At 38.0% G+C, this 17,781-nt stretch overlaps 1 long non-coding RNA gene across 1 annotated transcript in view; it reads right to left on the bottom strand.

Annotated features, from left to right (window-relative positions):
* The window catches only part of LOC103886047, a 31,493-nt gene continuing 13,712 nt past the window's right edge, over window positions 1–17,781 (bottom strand). The window contains exons 3-5 of the long non-coding RNA XR_649449.3: window positions 8,575–8,894; window positions 8,098–8,184; window positions 1–782 (exon numbers count right to left, since the gene is read on the bottom strand). This is a non-coding gene — a long non-coding RNA (uncharacterized LOC103886047). The remainder of the gene's footprint in view (window positions 783–8,097; window positions 8,185–8,574; window positions 8,895–17,781) is intronic.

The raw sequence follows: 17,781 nt of genomic DNA on the forward strand, positions 1-17,781 counted from the left end.
AGGGATACACAGATGATAGCTGATAGATGAATAGATGATAGACACATGATAGATATAGACAGATATAGATAGATAGATAGATAGATAGATAGATAGATATAGATAGATAGATAGATAGATAGATTGACAGGGATAGACAGATAGATTGATAGATTGATTGATTTGATAGGTTGACGGGATAGATAGACAGGAAACCGCATAGTTAAAACAAATGAGATGTCCTTCCTCTCTATTTAGCTATCACAATAAACTCCATAATATAGGAGTATCCTCATTTTACAGTGTGGGAAAAGTCAGGTAGAGGGGTGTCAATGCCTGGGGCTGTGAGGATCCAGGAAGTCAATGTCTGAGCCCCTTTGCATTATGTCTCCTGTCTGTGATATAGCTGGAAAAGGCTGGAAGGGCTGAGAAGAAATCCCTCCTCTCCCATCCCTTATGGCCAGAGAGCTTTGTCACTCTCAGAAGACACTTAACAGCAGACTCATATTTCTCATTTAACCCTTGTACAGATTTAACCATGGCTACCCAGGATCGTAACATGAATTTGTTGAAAGTTCAGAATGTTCTCAGCATATGATACAGCAACTCTGCAGGGAGATTTTAGTTCATTTTGTGGCACTTCTGCTGCTCTAACAAGATATACAATAGCACTGAACTACTCATCGGATGATTTCCAGGAACAAAGCACTTTGCAGATCTATTAGGAAGACACAGGGTCAATGCCTAATGCTTCTTCTGCACTCCAGGATTTGAACCTTGCAGTTTTCCATTCTGGCCAGGCTCTAAGGGAAAGAATAAGGCTTTTAGTTTGGGAAATAAGTACGAAGAAACAGTTATAAAATTTCATAATGGGAGATAGTGTTTCTCCTATTAGGCCCCCAAAACTTTTACCACTGAACATCACTCTTGGCTTCGAACAGCAAGACTGAAATAATTATTTGGTGCTTCTTTTTTAAAGTTAAAGATTCAACCAAGAAAAAAAAAAAAGTTGCGGAACAGAAGGAAACCCTCCAATAATTTACACTGTGTAATACTAATGTCTCCCTAGGAAAAAAGAAGCAAAAGTTTGAGTTAATTGTATTAGTTTGGTATGTCTGAATAGTTAGGTAAATCTAAAAAATGATCATACTGCTGAAGAATTTTTGTTTCTTAGTTTTTCTACCTGTGCCTGCCCCACCCCAATGAGACCCTGGGACCTTATGCATGCCTAAAGTAATAGAGAAAGGGGAGTCTAATATGCAATTCTGGAGGATTTGTGTGTGCAACAATAAAGAATTAGTATTATATCTGATTTCTTTTTTTTGAGACGGAATCTTGCTCTGTTGCCCAGGCTGGATCTCAGCGGCACGATCTCAGCTCACTGTAACCTCTGCCTCTTGGGTTCAAGCAATTCTCCTGCTTCGGCTTCCTGAGTAGCTGGGATTACACGCACGTGCCACCATGCCTGGCAAATTTTTGTATTTTTTAGCAGAGACAGGGTTTCACCATGTTGGTTAGGCTGGTCTCAAACTCCTGACCTTGTGATCTGCCCACCACGGCCTCCCAAAGTGTTGGGATTACAGGAGTGAGCCACTGCGCTTGGCCTGTATTTGATTTTTTATGAGTAGGATAGCACATTATCAAGAAGCTGAAAATACCACAAATTTGACTCTGACACTCCTACTAGTCTTAAATTATCAAGTTAAACATCAGACAGAGAAAAATATTACCATCCATTTATAAAAGAGTTTCGGAGATGTCTAATATTCTACGAGTTGTATGGAGGTGGGCACCAGGAGGAAGTTTTCACATATAAATGGATTATGCACTTATCCAATTCACGTTTATGATTAGTAAATCTTTCTATAGTAACTGAGGTCTTCTGTCGTATCAATGGGGCTTCAAATTCATTGTCCACCTCAGGTTGTAGCACCATGAGGAACTTTTCCAGGGATTCTAGTAAGTTCTGTGATTATATCATGAAAATCTATAAATATAGCCCATATATCCTTGACTCTAGTTTTTTAAAAAAAAAAAAAAAAAGAGGAGGAGCTACCATTATCTATGATTTTATCTAAATCCTCTGGAATATTTATGTGTTCATTATCTTGTACCATTACTATAGTCCCTAGGGTTCAAAAACGTGCACTTGGTTATAAATGATTAAACTAATATGGTACGTTCTATAATTTAGGATTTCATTTAATTCTCACAATAACTCTGTGTGGTAAGTACTATTATTGCTTTTTTTAAACAGATAAATCTGAGGCATTGACAAGATAAGTAAATTTAATCAAAGCTAGTTGATGCTAGAATTATGGTGTGAATTCAGAAATTATTATTTTAATAGCCTGCATGCTTAATCACTACACTATGTTTCAGAGATAGTCATTCTCTACTGTTTTATAAGATTTACAGAAAGGTTGTACACTGATCCTATATATCATCATGAAAAAATCTTTACTGTAAATAATTAAAACTAATTCAAGAATTGGTTCCACCACTAAATGTATTAATTTTTAGGCATAAATCTATCATGTTTTTGAAAAAACCCATATACATAATATAATAATTATTACCATATGATTGTATTTAGAAGTGAAATAATTGTTAATTATAATATTTTATTTACAAATTAAAATAAATTTTAATTTATTTCTAAGGAACACTGTAGGAGAGACTTTATGCTAGTTTGACCTTCCTTGGGCTTTAAATTTCTGTCGAACTTTAAGTAGAGCAAATTTAAATATAACTCTGTCTCTGACTTACAGATACAGAAAAAGAAAGGAGTCATTGGATATAGCAACTTTGTTGATAAAGATGTTGCTATATCAATAAAAAAGACTGCCTTTGTCTCCAGGCCTCACCTTTGCTTGTTACACAATGATATCCTACCGCTGGCCGGAATGATAAAAACCAGAAATGCTATGTCTGTGGTTCAACAGCTCCTAAAGCTGTTTACTTGAAGTAACAATACTTTCCACTGTGCATTGTGAGTGAAGAACTGAAATGAATGTACTACCATTGCATTTAATTGGAAGATTTAGTCAGGCAGGCAAGAAAATCCCCTAACCAGAATAGCGACATGTGGGCTAGTAGTGTTCTAGCCACTAGTAATTGCTTAATGGTACAGAGAATCCCGGTGAAAAGCCCATGAGATATTCTTACTCTTAGTGTAAACTGAATTCAAAGCTTTGGTTTGCTTGCTTGGGTATTATGTGCACTTATGAGATTAGATTAATAATAGCCCAAACGGGTTCTGTTATGGCAAGTACAATCTTAATGTCTCATGGCTTTAACCATATTATTTCAGCAAGTCCTAGGTCTTAAATGAACCTCATTATTACAATCTAAGTGACTTTGAATGAATTCAATCTCATAACAGAAAAACGTCTAAACCTCCCCTTCCATGTCTCCCATTTTTCTATGGTTCTATAACCCTACCCCCATATTCAGAACTTTGAGGGATCTTGTAAAGTATACTTCACTGTAAAGACCTTGGCTCACTCAATTTTCAGTATGTTCACAGCTCTCTTCATTCATGTAGACTCTTTTCTATCTTTGTCCACAGGTATTGACTTGTGTTAAGCCCAGTCATCTTTCTCTGGATGGAGATTAGAAGTCTGCTGGCAGGCATCTGGGATGTCAGACCTTGGCTCTCTAGTTGCTTCAACTACAACGGTCATATTTATTTACCTTGGATGCTGAAAATGGTTAAGAGACTCACCTGCCTCTTATATCAAATTGTAACTCAACTTACCTGAATAATTGGTGACTTCGTGTTTGTCATTAAATGCTTTCTTAACTTCTCTTACCCTTCTCATTTATCCCTATTTGTTAAGATCATCTTATAAAGATTTGCAGCCCTAACACTTAGCAGTCCCATTAGATCTTTTCCTTCATGCCCTGTGCTTTAGGACCAATCCAGCCAATCACAGGTCCCACCTAGTGCTCGTTCACATCTCTCACTGCCCTTTTATGCCTATGGTGTTCACTTCACTTCAAGCCCATGCCACTGTATGTCTATTTAACTGCTCATTTCTGGAATGGCCCTGCAAACTCATCTCCTTTCTCCTTGTTGTGCATGGTTGCCAGTCCAAAGTGTCTTAAGACAAACAAACAAACAAACAAAAATCCAACTAATGATTTAATACATTCAGGTTTCAGAGCACGTTCTTATACTATTTTTATAATGCAGGTTTTTCCCACCTGAATGTGTATTCAGGAGATTCAGAATGTCCCAAGTGGAAGAGGCTTGTTTGAGAAGCCAAAGGTAGTGTATGGACGGTAACTGGAGGCCTGTGAGTGTATTGCCTCTTCCAGTTCCACCATATGGCCACCTCCATCTCATAATTTCCCTTCTCAGAAAAGGTACAACTTCATTAGGATGGCAATATATACATAAGGTGTCATTAAAGAGCCTATGTAAGTCACAGCTAAAAATATGTATGGGAAAAAATAAAGTTCAAAATGATTGTCCAACAACCATGAACTGTTCAAATAAGTTATATTGTATCACTGAATCATATATGTTATGCTTTCAAAGATAATTGATTGCCATAAAGAAATGCTTATGATACAATGTCTCGAGAAAGATATAATTGTAGTAGTTATATTAGTTCTGAGCCTTCATTGAATGCTTAGCTGTTTACCTAATTTCCTTTTTTAAATGTTCACTGCAAAAGCAAGATACAAAACTGTTCAAATTGGGAATTTTTTGACTTGTCTGCATTTTTTCTAAGTTTAGTAAATGAGCACTATATTAGTTTATTAGTCAGAAAATATTATTTCAAAAAGCTAAATATTAATTCAAGCCTAAACACGATGAGGCATTTCATTTATATCTTGTCACAGAAATCTTGTAAGTGCCCTTAAAGGATCATTAAACACACCCTTTTATAATCGTTTGTATACTTCACTGGAATATATATACCCCTCACTAAAATGTAAGTTTCTTGGGGGAAGAGCCATGTTTATGTTTTAATACACTGCTCGACACAATGGGCCTTCACAGAATGTCCATAGACACAAATTATCTGTGCTCATCCTGATAGGAAAAGCCTGTTTTCTAAATTTTCTACAATCACATAGGGAGCAAGAAAAAAACTATTTTAAAAGTGATTTTGATTGTTTCTAGTGAAAAATATCAAGAGGAAAACAGTCAAATAAGCAAAATGTGCCCAGAAGCTGAGCCCTCTTATTAACAATGTGGATATTAATTTATAATATGAAACAATACATGTGCATAACTTAAAAACTCAGAATATCCAAAGTAAAAAGTAACATCCTTTTTTTATAACAACCCCCACCAGACTTTAACTGCAACTAGCATACATAATTTCTTATGATTTATTCCAGAGGCCCTAAACATTCGTGAATGTATTAGATTATGCAAAACACATGGAGATATACATAGATTTGCTTATATTATTTATAATAGTAGAAATAAATATATATGAAAAATTTGTGTCTATATGAAAAATGTGTGTACATATCTAAATATATATATACTTAATGAAAAATATTATGTACACATCAGAAAACAATCCTGTTGCGCTTGATTTTTTTTAATTTAACATATCAGCAATCTTTCTTTTCAGAAAAGTGTATCATTGTGCACTTTATTTTTTTATTTAATGTATCTAGCAATCTTTCTATTCAGCAGACTTTATTATAATATAACACCCCTTTATTGGCAGATACTTTGGTTATTGCCAAAATTATTTTTAATGCTTTTGTAAAATATATATATACAATTAATATATGTGTGTCTTAGATACATAAAGTTGATATGTATATAATACATATAATACATATTTAAATTATATATGAAAGTTAAATATATGTATATGTATGTATATGCATAACTGTGTATTTCTGTTTGTGTAACTTATAGCACTCCTAGTAGAGGACTCTTTTTAAATATGGAAATGCATTAGTAAATTGCCACTCAGAAAGTTTATAGAAAGTGGCAGCCTGGCTCCACCCACTTCAGCACTGGGGAGAAACCAACCTTAGCATTCGTTTCATCAGAGAGATAAAAAATGGTAACCTGCTGTTATTTTAATTTGCAATTTAAAAAATTCTGAGTAAAACTGAGAATTGAAATATATTTATTGGCCATTTGTATTTACTTCTTTGTAAATTGCTAGTTTTCTATCTTTTTTATTGATTTGTTTGAGCTTTTATTAGTTAAAATAATAGACCTTTGTGAAAAGATGAATTATTTTTTCCCTGGATTGACTCTCCTTAGACTTCTAAACATGACGGTGTGTACTTGTTATCCATAATATTTTTAGTCACATGTATCTAGCATTTTCTAGTATGTGAATTTTGTGTTTATTAGGAAGATCTACTCATCCCCAGATGATTAAAAACAATTCATTATTTTTTTTGTAAATGGTTTATAGTTTGATTGATTGATCCGGATTTTTGTTTTATTTTGTTTTGCTATATAATTAGTCACTTTCCCCTCTCCCCTCCTGTATCCCCTTCTAAGAGCCACACTTGAGTGATGAATTTTCGGTAGCCTGAGAATTTGCTGCAACCTCAGTGGTTACAACGAGTATCTGCCCTTTCCTCTTGTTAAATGTCTATTTTCAAGATTGGTTTCTCAGGGACCTACTTGACTCTAGTAGGCGGTACAGTGTGGGCCCCTGGAAACTTTGTACCAGCGATAGCACTGATTGTTTACTTTCCTCTTCATTTTCACTTCTATTAACTCAAGTGGCAAAAGACTTTTGGCTTCTCCCCTGATTGTGCAAAAGGCTGGGAGGAACCGCATGTGGGTCTCTCTACAACTGTATGCCTCTCTGCCCACCTCAGCTGACCCTAAGGCTTTGCGGCACCTCCCCGCTTGGCGCTTCGTGTAATATCTCCCGCCATCTTTACTTAGTGATGTGGATGATTGGAAGCTTCTGGCCACCAGCCCTTTCCACAGTTTGAGTACTGCTGATGTAGTTTTATCATTGCTTGTTTGTTTTAATTATTCTCTTGTAGGGATGTCAGGGGGAGGGAGTGGGAAGCATTTGAGATCTGGCTTTACTCCTCTATCTTAAATAACAGGAAGTTCAAACTATTGTAATCATTTTTAAATCATCCACTGCCATGGGAAAATGGCTAAAATAAATAGCCCACAGCAATCACTTCTGTAAAGAAAACTGTGTCTCTTGAGAAAAGATATTAAAATCCAAGAAAAATTTCAAAAAGAAATTTCAATCAATGTTATTAATTGGTCCATATTAACATAGAACTATTTCTTATTCAAATCTTCTTTGGAAGTAACAATCCTCATCAAATTCTTCAAAAAATATCTAAACCTGAGAGTATATAACATTAATTCTTTTTGTTCCTGCTTTCCATCATCACAGAATCTGGCAGAAACAACATAAAAAAGTTATGAATCAAGAATACTAACATAGCAATGGAATACATGAATTTTTTTTTCCCATGACAATTCAACAGCTGTTCTATGGGGATCAAATACCTCTACCATTAAACAATACAGGAAATTAATAATTTCAAGCACAACTTAGATCACTGCTTTACTTATGAGTTTTCAGGCCCAAATCAGATTTTAAATGTATGTGAGCAGGTTTCAAATAAATGTTAAACAATTGTATTGCTCTAGGAATAATTTGACAACATTACATATGTAAGCATTAACATTTTTGTATTAAAGTCAGATTCAAATGACCATCATTGGAAGTCTATTCTTTACCTGCTTTTCAAAATTCTTGATTTCTCTTCCTATTGAGAACAGTTGCATTTTCACAAAGCTATTTGATTGTGTGTGTGTGTGTGTGTTTAACAGATAGATAAATCTGAGTTCAGTGTTTAGTTTCTGACTCTATATCAGCTTCATGTTTCTCACTTATACAAGGCCTGTGGAAGATGCCCTCCAGGACAAATTTTTTTCTGTACCTTCAAAGATGAAAGACATCTACCAAAGGGATAAAATTTGCCTCAAGCTTTCAAAAATGTGATATCCAAGTTCATTACTTGTGCTCCATTCCAGTCAACTGGAGTCAAATCCACATAGCAGAATCACCACCCGAGACCTTGTCTGCCATTTAGAAAATGACTTCCCAAACCACAGAGGGTTAATTTGGAGCCCACCTCTCCATACATGGATTTGTTTTTCTCTCTGAAGAGTCCAAGCCAGTGATAACCAGGGCAATATCTTGTCGGACACTGATATTTCTGCTGTCAAAAAAAAACAAAAACAAAAATGAAAATGGATAACTTTTTTTTTCCCCCCCAAAACCTCCCATACAAGGTCCCAAACTACCGCCCTGGGCCTATGGGTTCCTCTCAAGCTACCAGATTGCACAATGTACTATCACAGAATGTCATATTAGAGCCCTGTTCCAGTCGCATCCAATAAGTAATCTGGCATGAAGAAAAGTTAACTGAATTAGTGGCCAGTTGGGACACTTTGTGACCTACTCTTTAGGAACCAAGTCCTCTGAACTTTTCCATTCCGCTTTGCCTTCATACTTTAATAGGGACCGAATCTCCATTAACAATTGAACGGCGACAATAAGTGCCATCAGGAAAAGGAAATTCAATTTTCGTGGGGGATGACAGCCTTACCTTTTCGCGCTTAATTGGCCGTATTGTCTCCAAAAGTTAATTGGTTACTTAGTCCAGGTAGTTAGTAAAATGTTTAGCTGCGTCAAAAAGCTCAGGCTCCCACTGTTAATGGGGCATGAAATGGAATGTTTGATACTGCAAATAAAATCAGTGATATTCAAGGATGTTATGGTAGGTAATGCGTTGAAACTGCCATTTAATGGGTCCTGGAAGATTAGGGTAGTGTCAGCCGGAACCGCCCGGTCTCTTTTCTGACATTGTTAGTTGCCTCTTCATTTACTTAACGGCTGTCTGCACTGATTACATAGGCATAAAACTCCCTACAAAAAAACAACAGAGACACGCTCTATTAGCAGTCCAATTAGAACTATTTGCATATTACAGTTCATTTCTGCTTAAGTGAATCCCTAATACAACTTTAGGAAAAAAAAAAAAAATTCTATTGTGTCATTTGAAAGAAAGAGAAAAGAAAAGCTTTAAAGGTGATCTCTCCTCCTTTCCTTTTCTTACTTCATTTCTCTCTCTCTCTCTCCCACTCTCTCTCCCTCATTTCAGATATTATCTACTTTGAGTTGAAAAACAGAAAATAACAACTTTGAAGTTGAGACGATGTTGTTGAGATTTGTAAAGACTAGAGCGCTCTTGTGATAATTCAGTCCTTCTGCAAAAATCCAGACCAGTGTCACACATGACTGTTATGATTCACTTAGAGGTGTCTACTTTTGAGATATGTTTACAGTTTGTTTTAGATCCACGTTGCTTTGAATTTTCCAGCAAAGATGTTAATCTCTGTAACAACATCCCAGGCAGGGCAGAGTCCTTTTTGTGGTATCCCTTACCTACACAATTACAGAGAGCAGAAAATGCGGTTCTGTATCTGTCTCTGTGCCACTAAAGGTTCTGACTATGTACACCTGGGGGATTGTCAACTGCACATAATATCAACACACGTGAAATCAATTCCCTTTCACACAGGTAAGGATGGTGACAAGTAGGGTTAAAAGCAAAACTGGAGACTTCACTTTACCAGACGTTTCTCTGATTTTCCAAATCTTAGTCCTTAGAAATGTCATCATTTGATGGCTACTTATAAAGGCATTAGGGACACTTTATTTGCATTATTATTAATATTAATAATGATGATTATATAGCAATCAGAGGGTTTTTATTGAAGTTGGAAAGGAATCTTTCTCTAGCATAGGCCCTGATAAATACTACTGAATTAAAAGCAGCACGCTTTCTTAAACTGATGCTTGAAGTATGTAGAGAGTGTTTTAAGATAGCAAGCACAGTTTACAACGAATGTTTTCAAGATGCTCCATGGACATTCACATAATTCCCCAATCTCACTGAGTCCTGTGAGTTTATGGGAGACTGGGAGAGTATAGGAATAATTATTAAATGGGAAAAGAGAGTGTTGGAAAGGAGAAATGGCTCAACTGCACTGAGTCTCTGGTAGGTAATGCAGGTGACAGGAAGAGGACGATGATGGCCCACTGGGCACCACTGAGAGTTTCAGTGAATGGTCAGGCAGGAGGGTAGCCTGGACTGTAGGGGAATGAGGATGCCAGTGTAGGAAGTTTCAAAGCACTTGGCGTCTCATGGCAGTCACTACGGTTGACTGCAATGGTTATAATGATGGAATGATGGTTTTTCAATCTAATGTTGAACATTTTATTTGGGATGCACATACAACTCCTTCAATTTAAAAAAAAAATACAGAAAGCGCAAGACTGGAAATCACCCTCCAAAACATCTGGACTGGACAGCAGAAGAGTAAGAAGCGTGAGAGAGAAGGGAGTTTGTTATTTTGGGGATTATCGTGATGTCAGCAATTCATGTTGCTGGCAAGTTTCCCTTTAGACAAAGTCCTGGCTTCCACCCCGAGCTTACAGCCACGCCCTCGAATTTTCTCAGGCCTGGGACCAACAAAGACCCCTATGTCTGACGAATGTTCCTCTTGCCCTGAATGGACTCTAATATGAGATATGCCAATGGGGATGCATTACAGCCGTTTGATTGGTCCTGGGAGTAGTTACCTAGAAGAGCCATGCAACACTTTGATGTTCACACACTTACACTAATACCCACAAAGTTTTTCCAACACTCACATCACCCACTTATCTTTTGTCCGGCAAACCTAATTTCACAGGTCAGCCCCCCTCCACAATTCTCTGAATTTGCAAGTCACTGGAGGAGTTCAGGTGTTGACCATGACACATGGGAGTAGAGAGATGGAGATTATTAAAAGTGACAAATATAAACTATTCAAGAAATATGAACAATTCCTAACTGGCCCTTTTTCTTGTTCATCTCTAAGCCACCATTTTAAGTGTAACAAGTACACAATTGTAAGGAAAAAGCAGAGAGGAAAGACAGCAACAACAATAGCAGCCACCCAACCCCAAAGCAGTGTAAACAAACCAAACAAAAAAGCCTATCAGAGGGGAAGGCAAAATCCTCGATCTGTCATTTTCAATTCTTTTCACCACAGGAGCAGAGGCACAGTGTGAAACGTGCTGGCTCTGGTATTGTTTGGTCGCCCCGGTGGGTCCTCTGTGCCCTGCCTCCTGCTTTCATCCAGCTCTCATTAACACTACCGCCAGATGAGCACCGTCAGAGGCAGAGGCGGACACGCCGGCCCATTGCCTGGGTGCAGCGGCCCTGCCAAGGGTGGCAAGGCAGTGAGTGCCAGGGAGAGTGAGCCAGACAACTTCAAGACACATACTTTTGCCCCTGAAAGCAGTCGTTGCACCCCGCCAGGAAAACAGCTCTCTGGAAAAGCACTGCCTGCTAGTAAAATGGACTAAATCAGTAAACAGTGATTAAGGCTCTGGCTCTGCGACTATTGTCGCCACCTCAGACACATGCTTCTCCTCCCTACACACACGCACACACAGAAAAAAAAAAAAAAAAAAAAAAAGAAACACCAAGCAATAGAGCCAAACTTGAGATCCAGAGGGAGTTGGCTGAAGAGTTAAGGAGAAAGAACAATTCATGTTCCTTGAAGGGGAGATGCTGTTTTCCTGAAAAATGAAATGAATATTTCTGGATATTCATTTCTCTCAGTTTTTTTTTTTTGGACTTGCATTGAGAATTGGCTTTCTAAATAAAACATCAAGCAATGAATGTAGGCAGTAGGTTGTTCAATTTAACATCTATTCCTTATTTGTCTGATTCAGCAATGTGCAGAACATAATCTAAACCCTCCAATAGGTGGGATAAACAGAAGCAGCATAACATGTCTTGATGTGTGCTGTTTAGTAGAAACATGTCACATCATCAGATTGCTTTCTTGAGTCAGAAGAATAAATCCTACATACACAAGTATACATATATATGTACCCTTTGATCTTCCTATGTATAGATATAGACAGATGTCATATGTAAATACAATTACATAATTTCATGCTTTTAATTTTTTTTATATAATGCTACAACCATAATAATTTAAAATATGTTGTAGCTTTCACCATGAAAATGTGTTTACATGGAGCGTAGGCATTGTGCCTGTGCTTCGAACCCAGCAGAGAAGGTTGACTGGAACTCTAGTATACAGGAGTATAATTCAAAAAGACCCTGACAACTTGGAGAAATGGTCAGAAACAAGCAGAATGAGGTCTTCTGAGTGCAGGGTCACACAACAGACAAGGAAAAAGACCAATGAACTCCACAAATGGGGATCTAGGGCTGGCAGCAACTCCCAGGCTGACTGTGAATCAGAAGTATGGACTGTGTGAACTAGCGGACTCCTGAGCAGCCACTGCACCCTGTCAGGCCCCGATACGAAACTGCATGTAGCCTTAGCCCACCCAACTCGATCCTGGTTCAAAATGGAATGATTCAAAGTGAATGAAGACGAGTCCAAGCAGGACATTTTAATCAAAAGGAAAAAAGGCCAACCCTCAGAGACTTAATGTCCACACATATATAGATGATAGTCCTCAAAGGAACTTGCCAAATATTGTATGGATTATTTCTCAAACACCTTTAAAAACAGCAGCTAGTAAAAATCAACTCAATTTATCGTTGGAGAAACTCAAAGTCTGTGCCCCCACCAAATCTCCTGGTGAAATGTAATCCCCTGGGTTGGAGGTGGGGCCTGAGGGAAATGTTTGGATCACGGGGGCGGATCTCTCATGAATGGCTTAAGGAGCCAGCCTCTTGATGAGGAGTGAGTTCACGGGAGATCTGGTTGTTTAAAAGTGTGTGATATCTACCCCCTTCACTCATGCTCCTGGTCTGGCCATGTGAGATGACTGTTCCTCCTTTCGAAACCCTCCTGCCATGGCTGTAAGTTTCCTGAGGCTTCACCAGAGACCAAGTGGATGCCAGAGCCATGCTTCCTGTATAACCTGGAGAACTGTGAGCCAATTAAATATCTTTCCTTTATAAATTACGCAGCTTCAGGTATTTCTTTATAGCAATGAAGAATGGCCTAACACAGGGGCACAGGGCATCTTCACCAAGTGTAGTCCCTGCAGGAATGCTGATCAGTGTTCATAGATGACACTGCGTGTTGGAAACAAGACACGGCAAAGGGAAGAGGAAATAAAGACTTGAGGAAAAGCCCAAGACGAAGAAGAAAGAGAAAAGGAAGAGTGTAAGTGCAGTTATGGGTATACAACCATGTGGGCAGTAGAGGTAGAAATTAATCCATGGACTCTGATTTTTTTTTTCAAATGCAGAATGTAATAACAACAGTAGAAATGACAGTAATAAATAATATTCACAGAGGTATCAAAATCTTTGTTGGCCATTAAGAATCTCTACTTTGGTCAACTCCAACACAGGGGATTAGATCTCAACAGGAGATTTGGTGGGGACACAGATTTTGACAGTTTCTCCAATGATAAATTGAGTTGCTTTTCACTAGCTGCTGTTTTTAGGAAACTGAGCCCTATAAAGGTGTTTAACTTATTTTATTTGCCAGCCCACTATCTCCAGGGATTTTGACTAGCATTTAATTGTTTCCCTCTTAACAACAAATGTATTAAGGAAATTCTGTAAACGTAGGCAAATCATTAACCCATTATAAAGTTTATTATTTCTCAGTCTAAATTGTGTTTGCATTTGTTTATGGGAGTTGTGGTAAGAGCATTCAAAGTTATTGAAGTGTCTTGAGGTAGTGATTCTGGTTAATGTTTGACAGTGATCATCGTGGTGAGCCTTTGTGTGAGTGTGTCTGTGAAGGAGTGGCTACTTAACTTGCAGGGCCCAGTGAAAAGTTAAAATGTGGGACTTCGACAAGGACCCAGACATCCCCTACCCAAGGACTGAACTCTAACACAGGGAGAGCAGCCAACCCTCACTCCCAATAGATTGCAACTTCCCTTTCAGGATGTGCTAGGTATCTGAATTGGTACCTGCCAATTGGCATTCTGAATGTACCCTAATGCTGCAGGAGCTGGGCAGGGCTGGTATCCACCTTCCTCTGCCCCAAGACAGCACAGCACACACCTATCCTGACCTTCCCCAAGCCTGCACCTAGGGCTTGCAGGTGGCCAAAGACTATACTGAATAGAAACTTGCTCTAGTTGCATGTCCATGAAACCCACTGTGTGTGCCTCAAAAATAACAATAACCTTTCTAGGGAATTTTAAAAAATATTTTCACATTTAATTAATATAAACATGCAAGATTGTCCCAAACAAATGCTATTTTGAAAGTTATCCCCCTTATGAGGCCATGAACAATTTCCAACAACACGGAATAATTCACAGCTGCCCTTCTCATTTTTATTTGTTTATTTATTGTTTTTTAGAAATGTGGTCTCACTATGTTGACCAACCTGGAATGCTGTGGCTATTCATGGACACAATCATAGAACTTACAGCCTCAAAAATCTTGTGCTCAATTGATCATCCTGCCTCAGCCTCCCTAGTAGCTGGTGCTACTGTGCCAAGCTAATTCATGGCTCTCTTTTTGTCCAAATCTGGGAACCAGTTTATAGTCTCATCACTGACAGTCATCACTTTCCCTTACATCCAATTATAGTATCGATTGATCTATCTGTTTTTTTGTTGTTGTTGTTATTTTTTATTTTATTTATTTATTTATTGTTTTGAGCCGGAGTCTCGCTCTGTCACCCAGGCTGGAGTACAGTGGCGCAATCTTGGCTCCCTGCAAACTCTACCTCCAGGGTTCACGCCATTCTCCTGCTCAGCCTCCTGAGTAGCTGGGATTACAGGCGCCTGCCACTACGTCTGGCTAATTTTTTGTATTTTTAGTAGAGACGGGGTTTCACTGTGTTAACCAGGATGATCTTGATCTCCTGACCTTGGGATCTGCCTGCCTCCACCTCCCGAAGTGCTGGGATTATAGGCATGAGCCACCGCACCCAGATGCTATCTGTTATTTTATATATTATATTATATAGTATTAGATATATACAAATAAGCACATATGTGTGTATATTTTTTCCAGTAAGAGAAATAAATTTATGTCAATGCTAAGTTCTAATTTCCAACAAACTCCCTTTCAAGGAAGTGGCATTTTCATTAGTCTTTATATTCATAGACAAACCCAATACACAGCTATTATTAGGGAAAATGTGTCCCGTTATGAATCTGTTTGAGAAATGACAAATAATGTTGAAACTATCCTAAGGTGGTAATTTGATGGAATAAAATAGTTTCAAACACCTCTTTACTCCCATTTAATTTCACCTTTACTCATGGGTAATCACTGATGTAATTCATTGTTCATAAGCTTTTCTAAAAATTGAGGAATCATTTTGCTATGAGACGTTCACTTGGAGATCTAGAAAGTCATCTCAAATTTAGAGCAGACTTCTTTCATAATTATCTTTACACTAATTTTGTTTACAGCCAAGCAGGATCACGTCAGTCCTACAAATTGTCAGTGGAATTGAATTTCAGGCAACTCTTGCTTTTTTGCCAGCCTTCCTCCTCTCTCATCAGATGGGTACGATCAGAAGTGGGGGTTGGGGCCATTCTTTAAACTCTGACATATAATTTGCGTGGGTCTCCAATCCTAGTAAAAGCATGGTATTGGCTATGTAGAAATAGTTTTAAAAAAGGTTCCTTCCAATGATTGCTACCCTAATCCCCTTCTATATAAGAATTGGAGCTGCCACTGCTCTTCAACCCCAGGAAAATACTTCTGGTGTTAAGAGAGTCAAAGTCACCTATACAGAGTTTAAAGGACACCAAGCCACTTACTAAGCTTTCTAATTCCCCTTTCACCATCTCCCTCAAATATCAGACATCAGTCTGTGAACTGTGATTATCCCTTCCCTAAACTCCTCCTTACCCTAAAAATCAATCTTACACACCTGCCAAGGTGATGGCCATTTAAATTAGCCTATCTGATCACCAAAATTAAACCAATCTAGGTTCCTCCTTTGCATTAAGAAGTCAGCTTCAAAAAAAATACCTGATCACTGTCAATGTCATTAAGTAGGCAGCATGTTATAGTGGAAAGGGCATGGATATTAAAGTGATTCAAATTTTGATTCGGCTTTTATTAGCTTTGTGAACTCAGAGAAGTAGCTTCATCTCCCGGAGCCTCAGCGTCTTTAACCAAACGTAGACATGATCACCATAAACAGGACAACCTATGTGTCCCTGTCTTGTAGATAACAAGGTTACTTATAAATTTGATTATTACTTATTGATATATGTGTAACATAAAATGAAATAATCTTTTCATTTTTTGTGTGTAATCAAGATCTTAAGGAACTGGGGAAGAAGGCATATATATACATATGTGTGTATATATACGTATATATATGTACATACATACATATATATGTATATGCAAGCTTTATATATATACACATATACACAAAAGCTTTCTATGTGTGTGTGTATATATGTATATACATATGTGTGTGTGCATATATGTGTGTGTGTATGTATATACGTGTGTGTGTATATATGTGTGTGTGTGTGTATATATGTTTGTGTGTATATATATCTCTCCAGGCTGGCGTTTAGTGGTGTGATCTTGGCTTACTGCAACATGCACCTCTAGGGTTCAAGTGATTCTCCTGCCTCAGGCTCCCGAGTAGCTGGGATTACAGGTGCCCACCACCATGCCTGGCTAATTTTTGTATTTTTAATAGAGATGGAGTTTCACCACGTTGGCCAGGCTGGTCTCGAACTCCTGACCTCAAGTGATCCTCCCACTTTGGCCTCACAAAGTGCTGGAATTACAGGCATGAGCCACCACGCCCAGCCAAATATATTACGTTTTCATAACTTTAATGTATAAAAGGCGATTCACAGAAAGAGAAAGGCAAGTTTCAAGTGGGATTCTCGGTTTAAGTTGTGGATACTTGAGATGTAATCCAAAGTTATCTTACAGCTTAGGGAAGACAGAGAGTAAATGAACATGGAAATCGGAAAGAAAAATTGGCTTACCTTTCAATTGGTCTAGCACTACTTTCATTCTTACTCCCAGATTCTCCCAGTACACAGATTGTTACAGGGGGACACGTTGTTCCTTAATGCGCAAAGTTAGTGCTTTTTTGCACACAATGAATTAGCTCCAAAAGGGAAAAGTGACCAGAAACGATTTCATTTTCTCTATGCATCTCTGTCAATAAAAAGGTGTAATTCCTCAGAGAAAACACTGGTGAAAGAGAGTTCTGCTGGTGTGTTTGTGGCCCCCAATCAGGATAACAACTGGAAACTGTAGCAGATAGTCTTAGAGTGAAATGCAAATCAAACACATGAATATACCCACATATATTCCCATACTATTTTCATCATTGATTAACCAGCCACATGACCTTTTCAGTAAGAGAAATAATTGGCAGTTTTAACAGACGAAAAATTGATCCCATTACTCAGGATAGAATTTTCCACCTTTTTCAAAAGAGATGCTTATTAAAGAGGTCAGGTTTTCTTTTTTTCCCCTCAGGGTCATGCATATGTAAGTAAGCATAGCTATTATGTGCCATCTATAAGAATGGACGGGTGAGCCATAAACACAAACATTCACATACAGCCAGGTCTCCAGCGTTCCTGTTCACCAATTACAGTAATGCTGATGACATATCTAGTTTAATGCATATGGCATTAAAGTAGTCCCCCCTTTTCTAGGAAAATCTAATTACACCAAACCCAAGCACTCAATCAAACCTGTTATTCTGTGGCTAAACAGCCTGGCGTTAATGCAATTTGAGGAGATACAGGCCGTGACTAGAGACGTCATGTATTAACAATATCTAATGGGAGC

This window comes from Papio anubis, chromosome 7, assembly GCF_008728515.1.
Source record: "Papio anubis isolate 15944 chromosome 7, Panubis1.0, whole genome shotgun sequence".
NCBI lineage: Eukaryota > Metazoa > Chordata > Mammalia > Primates > Cercopithecidae > Papio > Papio anubis.